Source organism: Dreissena polymorpha, chromosome 10 (assembly GCF_020536995.1).
Source record: "Dreissena polymorpha isolate Duluth1 chromosome 10, UMN_Dpol_1.0, whole genome shotgun sequence".
Taxonomy (NCBI): Eukaryota; Metazoa; Mollusca; class Bivalvia; order Myida; family Dreissenidae; genus Dreissena; species Dreissena polymorpha.
In genome coordinates, this window is record NC_068364.1 from 84,835,841 (window position 1) to 84,844,333 (window position 8,493).

Here is an 8,493-nt window from a genome sequence, read left to right on the forward strand (position 1 = left end):
AAAATAATAATTTACGTGGAATGTCATATTAGTTTTCCATTAAAACTTTGATCTTGCCGTGTGTGTTTATGGACGTTATTAATTATGTTATACTTATTTTTGTATTTCATTAAGAATTAGAACGTGTAGCCCTTTTTGTTAACTGTTTTTAGCAAACGATTCGCGGCTTAATAAGACACGGAAAATAGTTAAAGCGACACTTTCATTTAAAGGTTTAATGTGAACAATATTAAATGAAACCTTTTTTGGTATTAATATATTTTATTGACATGTTAAATTCGATACTTGAAAAGGTGTTTAGTCTTTAAAAATATGTCGCTGATATTGTTAATTTCAATAACTGTTAATATGCTTAATGTTGTATAAGAAATTGAATAGTTTCACTGAGTTGTATGCCCGCCTAAAATCCGATATCGTAAAACGCGCAACGGTTAAGAATAAGGTCTGAATAAGTTTAAGTATTCAGATCCGAATATCAGCAGCTGTGCCAGCTGGGAAGCCCCGTTTTGGCTTTAACAACCGCAAGCGAAACAACATACTTTTTTAAGTCTTGCACTAAGACTCCATGATCACAAGTATAGGTCCCTGCTGTGGCGTATGACACCATAGTGTTATTTAGTATTGGTCGGCACAGTATCTGATCATAACGAGATAATTGGTTTGTGCTGAACTCAGGGGCAATAAAACCACAGATCTATCAATAAACAAGATTATTGAGATATCTTTTATTGAACACCGCGATAAAAATGCTCAAACCACGGACTCTAGATTACACGGATAAGAAACATGGCAACATTCTCAGAATCATCACCGCTATATGTGTAATCACCTAACAATTCGTCTAAAAATAATTTATATATTTGAGTTGAAGACGATGTACTGCTGTATAAGGCTGAATAAACTATCTGTCTGCCTGTCTAAATCTAAGCCGCCATCGTCCCAGTGAAAAACATCTGATTTTGAATAGTATTTTGATGCCACGATGCCCTGATGTCAAAATACGAAATGACCCGCGTAACACCGACCGTGATTTTCAAGAATCTTTAATCAATTGATAATTTAAGGTAAATAACATTTCATATAGTTATACATAATTCCCTCGTTGATAATTAACAGCAAACGATGAATGTTTTTGACACCCATTTTATTTCAAGTATGCATGCAAAGCCGAATAAAATCGAGAGGGTCCGCTATATACGCTGTTTCATCATAAATTTAACACCCTTTCTGTGTTATAAACAAGAGCTGAAATCGTTAATTTATTAAGATTTATTTATAATAAGCTTTATTGATATGTTTCGTGAGCAAAATACTACAATATATTCCATAAAAAATATAATAATCACGGCAAAGGAAATTCAATGGCCGGTTTCTAAACAAAAGCATAATCGCCAAGACCGTAGCATCAGTTCAGTGCGTTAGGAACGCGCGCTACTTTCTTCCGCCTTCATTCCTTAATTACTTTCGTTTTTAAACATTTTTTTTCTATCGTATACAGAATTCTATTCTCCTAAGCAAGATGTATTTTTTAAAACTGAACTCCAAATATAAACGCTACAAATTGGTATTAAGTACGAACATGTCAACCGTAAATCTAGATTCTAAAACTCCAAAACGGTTTGATATTTGCAAAAGTTAAAGGTATAACTCGCCGGGCTGTCGAAATCAGAAGAACGCTACAAATTGGTATTAAGTACGAACATGTCAACCGTAAATCTAGATTCTAAAACTCCAAAACGGTATGATATTTGCAAAAGTTAAAGTTATAACTCGCCGGGCTGTCGAAATCAGAAGAAAAACTTAATATATATTTATATATCTATATATATTTATATATCTGTTTACTACGTAACGTAAGCTTTCTAATGATATATAATTTGTCAAAATCGGCCGAGAAATGAAACTATAATTCAACAAAAGACGTGAGTGGGTACATCAAAATGTATAACCTCGGCGCTTCGCTGTACGCTAATTGTACAAGATCGATAGCAGGTTTTTTTCCACTTTTTGGGAAGATAGCCCATGGCTTTGGAATTGGGAATTTTATCGGCATTTTCATGAAATTGGGAAAATAAATTAGCCTTTTTTCCACACGAAAAGTCCACTGATTAGGGAAATACTAAATTTGATATAACTTTTTATAATCATTCAAATTAAAAGAACAAAATCATATAATACTTTGTTAGATGTAATTAAATTAAAATTGAGATAAAATACACATAATACTTCTTTCTAAAAAAAAAAAAAAAAAATTTGTTAAATTGGGAATTTTTTGCCACATTTTGGGAAAAAAGTATACTTTTTGGGATTGGGAACATAGCCGAATTTCGGCTATAAAATCGGGCAAAAAAACCTGGATAGCCACAACACGGTAAAACGCGCGGTGGTAAAACATAAAATGTGTATTTCTTGTGTTTATCTCGCTATAAATCCATTAATAACAACGGGAATGTACTAAAACGTATATTTTTTAAAAGAGGAATTAATAAGCAACAAGATAACGTATAAACCAATAAAATCGGATGAATAGTTTTTTGCATAAGATTGAATTTACTACAGTAAGGGTCAAATACTCGATTCATCTCCTATCAATATACACTCCGTGATACAACTGGTAGTTTTAACACATACATATAGGTTTCATTTAATTAAAGAGTACAGAAAGCTAAAAAGTGATGTGGTTTGTTGTACAACAACAATTGGTTATGTGTAACCTATTCAAAAAATAATTTCGTTCAAGATAATTCAATGTAATTCTATAAACGACAAACACACTTCGTGTGTTGTGTATGTTTATTTTTAAAAATGTACATAAGTGGTTTAAAAGCACAATTTTTACACATTTAAGAGGTAATCGCTCACATTTATGTCTAATTGATGATAATTCTATGCATTAGCAAAGATTTAACGAGAAAAACTGAAGTTTAAGTTGAACTCAATTTGCTATAGGAAAACGACGGTAGCCGTTTAGACGTAAGCGGGGTAGCTTACGTCTAATTATTTGGACTATACCTTATCGATATTCAACACAATGTAAATTAAAATTGAATTGAAAACATGTAGTTTGTACAAAATATTTTATCTTGGAAAATAACATTACGTGAAGTCGTTCCCATCTATTAAAAGCGATTATGTATATGATGCAATATTATCATGGACGCCATGGACATTCTTAAGTGATTACGATCACAAAAATGCGTTTCATCCTAAATTTGAAACCCGCTAGTTAGTATTAAATATTTACCTCTACATGGTGTGACAGAATTTACAATTGAAGTTTAATGGGCGATCCAAGATTATTGGAAAAATCTGTAAGTTCTATTGAACCTGTTAATTGCTTTTGTATCGTGTTACATCATGTTACGTTTCTAAATAATTAAATTTAAAACAAACGTTAAACTATTGTGTGTTTTTTTCTCACATTTTAGTCGCATATTCACCACACGAAATGTGTTTTATAATATTCACACATTAGTGTGCTTTGATAAAAATTATATTACGGGAGTACATCTTATATGTGTCCTCACATGGCTTATTGGGAGGTTTTTTCTTCCCCATCAAAATATAACGTATGTTAATATTTTATTTACACGCACTTTTCGACACATTTCAAAGCCGCGTAATGCGAAAATGGGACTCATAGCGTTTCGGCCAACGTAGCTCAAGCCCAACCTATGCATTTGCGCAGTCTGGTCAGAGTGGACGCTGTTCGCTATAAAAATCACCCAAGGTGCAATGGTCTCATCATGTATTTCCTGACCGGACTGATAGATGCGCAGGCAGAGTGGGTTATATATATATTATGGGCGCAAATTTAATAAGACCCATTTTCGCATCACGAGGGCGTTTTAAAATCTAATTGCGAATTGTAAATGGCACATTTTAACACAATGCTTCTTTTCGATACAAAATTGAATTAAAAATAGCAAACTGGTTAATAACGTAAGCCTATCCAGACGTTCAGGGACGATTTCCAGACATGCTGACTCAGTACGGCAAACATTTGTGGTTAGATTATCAGACGATTTTCTTCCTATCGTGACACTTTACTATTTCGGTAGTGTTTGTTTTTCGGCGTAAGCTGTATTAAGCCAGCTTTTCACCCTGACTTGACCTTTGTAAGTCTCCAATAATACTCAAATAAAATTTCCCGCGGCTAGGTACGAATGAATACACTTCATTTATTCCATTGGCTGATTTGAGTATAACACCAGAACATTGGAAACATATCCGCGTCTTTGTAACACTGTTTTACTGCATGAAACAATTTTATCTCTAATGAAAAGGCTCAATAGATAGAACAGTTTTACAATCAATTTTCGACATAAATACAGTTTGTGCGTTCACCTTTTATTTTCAGAGAATTACCAGCGCAAAAGCGTTTATACTAAAGGCTATGTTGTCATATTTAGTACTTACTTGCATTGCATTTCAACCCGCGAGGTTTCGGGTCAATTCGCGGCCATTTGTGAAAGTCAGAGTTTATATACAGTTCATCACCGGAGTTCGCAGAAGGGGTTGCGATCATTCAACACCGGTCTTACTGACAATACCGTAGTGACTGTAATGCATTGCATTCTAATCCGCAAGGTATCAAGGTCAGTTTGCGGTCAGTTGCAGAAATCTTTATATAAACGCCGTGTCGTAAACTTTGTGCACTTGAAGTCTGTTTTGATCAGAAAGATACTAAATAAAGATATTCGGCGATATTATTGTGGTATGTCAATCATCGATTTTTAATATGGTTTCAACATTTGCATGATAAGGACCAATTTTGATAAAATTAATTAGAAATTTTTATCCATTTAGACCAGTTTATTAAGCATGAGCACAATAATTCACTATACTATAATTATGCAATTAAATAAGATTCGAGTATTGCCGGCTGACCTATATGCACTCGTTTATTTTCATGTTTCTTGTGTTTTTCTATTCTGTAAATATAGATATCTGAGTAATAATATCACATAAAGCAAAATAAGACACGAAATCTGGCGCAACACCCCGTAATTGATTTGCTTATGATGTAGCTAAGAACTGCGCAGAAAAAAGGCATCCGCTACTTTTTATCTCATAGAGATAACTTTTGATCGTTCATAAACATCGACCACAATCAACGCCGTATATCTTTTTTAAAGATATTTCTTGTTTATCTTGAAAGCAAAACTGTGTTTATCGATGGTCAATTATGTCTTCCCCTGACGATTTAGTGACCGAGTTCAGACCCTGATATTCTGCGAGATGGATTTTAACGCGTACGGTAATTGAAACTGGGCCACAATTTGTGTCGTTTGAACATGCAGAGAGTAGTCCGGAATTCCTTACACTGAACAGTGCTACATCATTTACGCTGTGCACAGACACAGTGATGTAGCAAACGTTCAGGAGATTTATAAAGAATCAGCCTATGGAATATTCAAATATGTTAATTCGTGTCTTCTGGCGTAATGTAAAGTTCATTTAAGGCGAAAAGATGGGCAAAAAAGCAACGCCGTAAAAGCGCATTAGTGTTCTATACCCATGTTAAAGTCAGAGACTGGTTGAAACCGTGTAAACTGCCAGGGTAACAAGTAACGCATAAACAGCAATACGGGTCAACGGGACTTTCTTTATGTCTTCCTAATTCGTGAGTAAAAAGTAAGGTTCTCGCAGATTTTTTTTTATTTATTTGTTTTAATTTTTTTTATTGTATATTTTGAATTTGTATATGGTTTCAAAAATCAAAAGTTTTGTACATTGAATTTTCGTCATGAAATTATATTCTTAGTGTGATAGATATTCGAAATTCAAACACTATGATGGTGATTGCAAATTTTCTTTATATTTGGTTTTCATTAAACCATTGTCATCACACTTTCTATGCTTTCAGGACGTCAAACATAGGACCATGTTTTCGTTATTTAGTATAAGTTATCTCTATAACACAAAAAGGGCTAATTTGCTGTTATTTTGTCTACGTTATCTACATGAATAAATAGGATGATAAACAGGGCACACACATCTCGACCGGTGCGTTAAAACACACTCTTTATAATTGGAATGGCTTATGTTAATTTCAAACTTGCGATTAATTTTGGAAAATGAGTTGGGTCTAAGATTATGCAATAGCGAACATTTTCAGTGCCTTCAGCGCTTTGATTGCAATGAGTTCGAAAGTGAACATTGCGTACTTCCCTATATATTATAAATATTGGTAATGCATTTGAGCAGTGAAAAGGTGGTTTTATGCATGTGCGTAAAGTGTCGTCCCGGATAAGCCTAAGCAGTCCGCACAGGCTAATCAGGGACGACAATGTCCGCCTAAACTGGATTTTTGCTAACAAGAGGCTATCTTTAAACGAAAACTACAATAAAAGCGGGAAGTGTCGTCCCAGGCTATTCTGGGATGACACTGTACGCACATGCATTAAACCCCCTTTTCACAGAGCACGGTTATTTATGTTTTCTTTTGCTTAACCGTACCTTTTTCATTTGAATCTTTCAAGAAAAATGCATGCGGATATTTTTGTGAAATTCTGAAACAAAATGCAATTTCTCCTTTAAATAATTATATTAACTGTTTTTCGCTTATACTTAGTTTAACAACTAATTTCCGATGCGCCATGGAGTTCTGTTGCGTAAAAATTAAACCACAAGGGATTAAACTTAGTTTGTTAATAATCGCCCAACAGAAATCCCGAGAATTGTGTCTTGATCGGTAATTAGCGATCATACTATTATGTTCATGTTCTTCGATTACAATGTAACATAATTTTAAAAAGTCGCGCAATACTTTCATCGATTTCGTTTGACAACTGAACGATTAAAATTTTTAGCGAATTATAATGGATGAAATAGTACATAATAAATAAACCATAATAATATATACAGGGTTTTCCTCAGCCAAATATATCGCGTATCAGTGGAAAAAAACTTCTTAAACAAGGGTTATCTTGCATTATTGATATGTGCCTTGTTCTGAGAAAACTGGGCATAAGGCATGTGCGTGAAGTGTCGTCCCAGATTAGCCTGTGCGGACTGTGGACACTTCACGCACATACTTTCCGATACTTTCCGCTTTTATGGTAATTTTCGTTTAAAGGAAGTCCCTTCTTACCGCAAAATCTTGTTTAGGCGGAAAGTGTCGTCCCTGATTAGCCTGTGCGGACTACATCTCTATGCATCAAATGATCTCCAAAAGACATAGGCACTAACAAAATAAGGTGACTTCTTAAAAGCATGTTCATATTGTATAAACGTTTAGTAGATTTTGTCACAAATTTTCCTATGTCTGAAAATTTTCATTTAATGAATAATGTTACAAAATTATTTATTATATTAAAGCAACAAGAACAAAAAATTAACCTAATGTGCATTCTCTTTGGTGGGAACCCGGAACCTGCTGACGCAAAAGCTTAATTCGCTATAAACTACACCACACCAGTTTAAGAAAAAGGAAGGTGGTTTAAAAGGGGTCGTTAAACAGATTTCACGTTTTCGTAAATTGACAAAATTAAAAAAAATGTGACGATACACGTTTTTACTAAATAACCGATTTAAAGCTTTAGAGTGATCATTATCAGTATACGAACACAAACTGTGTTAACATTTTTACACAGGAGCGTAAATTTGCTTGTTTCAATAAAAATAATACATTCCGTTTGAATCTTTAAAATTATTTTAAGTGTCACTTTGCAAATTCGCGAACAAGTCAATGATCTCTGCGTACATCTTAACACACAACGTGGTTATGTGTCATTTGGTTTTATTATTCGTAAGTGAATCGTTTCACAATCTAAATATAGACCTTGAGATGAACAATATTTGCGTCACACCGATATTTAACAACAAACGAATGTGGCCGTAACTACTCGGCATATCTCGGAACAATGTCGCCATTAACTGGTGAGTATTGCGGAAATACCCGAGTCTTACCGAAGTTCAGGGTTTTCCGATTACTTGATATCTACATGCAATATTAACATTTGGAATTCCATTCAGTCGTCCAGTTATAAACTGCTTATGTGGGTGGTGAAAGTGAAATAGCGCAGTGAAAAACGTGAATAATAAATTGGAAGCAAAAGGTAGGTAACCTGTTTACTTTGTAAACTAATACTACTTCTACTATTGCTGCTACTAGATCTACCACTGCTACTACTACCACTGCTACTACTTCTACTACTACAATAACAACTACAACAACAACAACAACAACAACTACTACTACTTCTACTACTACAACAACTACTATTACTATAACTATTACTACTACTACTACTACTACTACTACTACTACTACTACTACTACTACTACTACTACTACTACTACTACTAGTAGTACTACTACTACTATTATTATTATAATTATTATTACTACTACTACTACTAATATAATAACTACTACTACTACTACTACTACTGCTACTACTACTACTACTACTACTACTACTTCTACTACTACTACAACTATTACTACTACTACTTCCACTTCAACTGCTACTACTACTACTACTA

The 8,493-nt window shown here is 33.9% G+C and overlaps 3 protein-coding genes across 4 annotated transcripts in view; all 3 read left to right on the forward strand.

Annotated features, from left to right (window-relative positions):
- LOC127847411 (uncharacterized) overlaps positions 1-8,493 on the forward strand; it is a 334,665-nt gene that overhangs the window by 35,025 nt on the left and 291,147 nt on the right. The gene's annotated exons all lie outside the window — the stretch shown is intronic.
- LOC127847412 (uncharacterized) overlaps positions 1-8,493 on the forward strand; it is a 292,485-nt gene that overhangs the window by 13,822 nt on the left and 270,170 nt on the right. The gene's annotated exons all lie outside the window — the stretch shown is intronic.
- Positions 7,952-8,493, forward strand: part of LOC127847413 (uncharacterized) — a 5,406-nt gene continuing 4,864 nt past the window's right edge. Inside the window, exon 1 of the mRNA XM_052379303.1 lies at positions 7,952-8,063. The gene's annotated coding sequence lies outside the window, so the exon portion shown is untranslated. The remainder of the gene's footprint in view (positions 8,064-8,493) is intronic.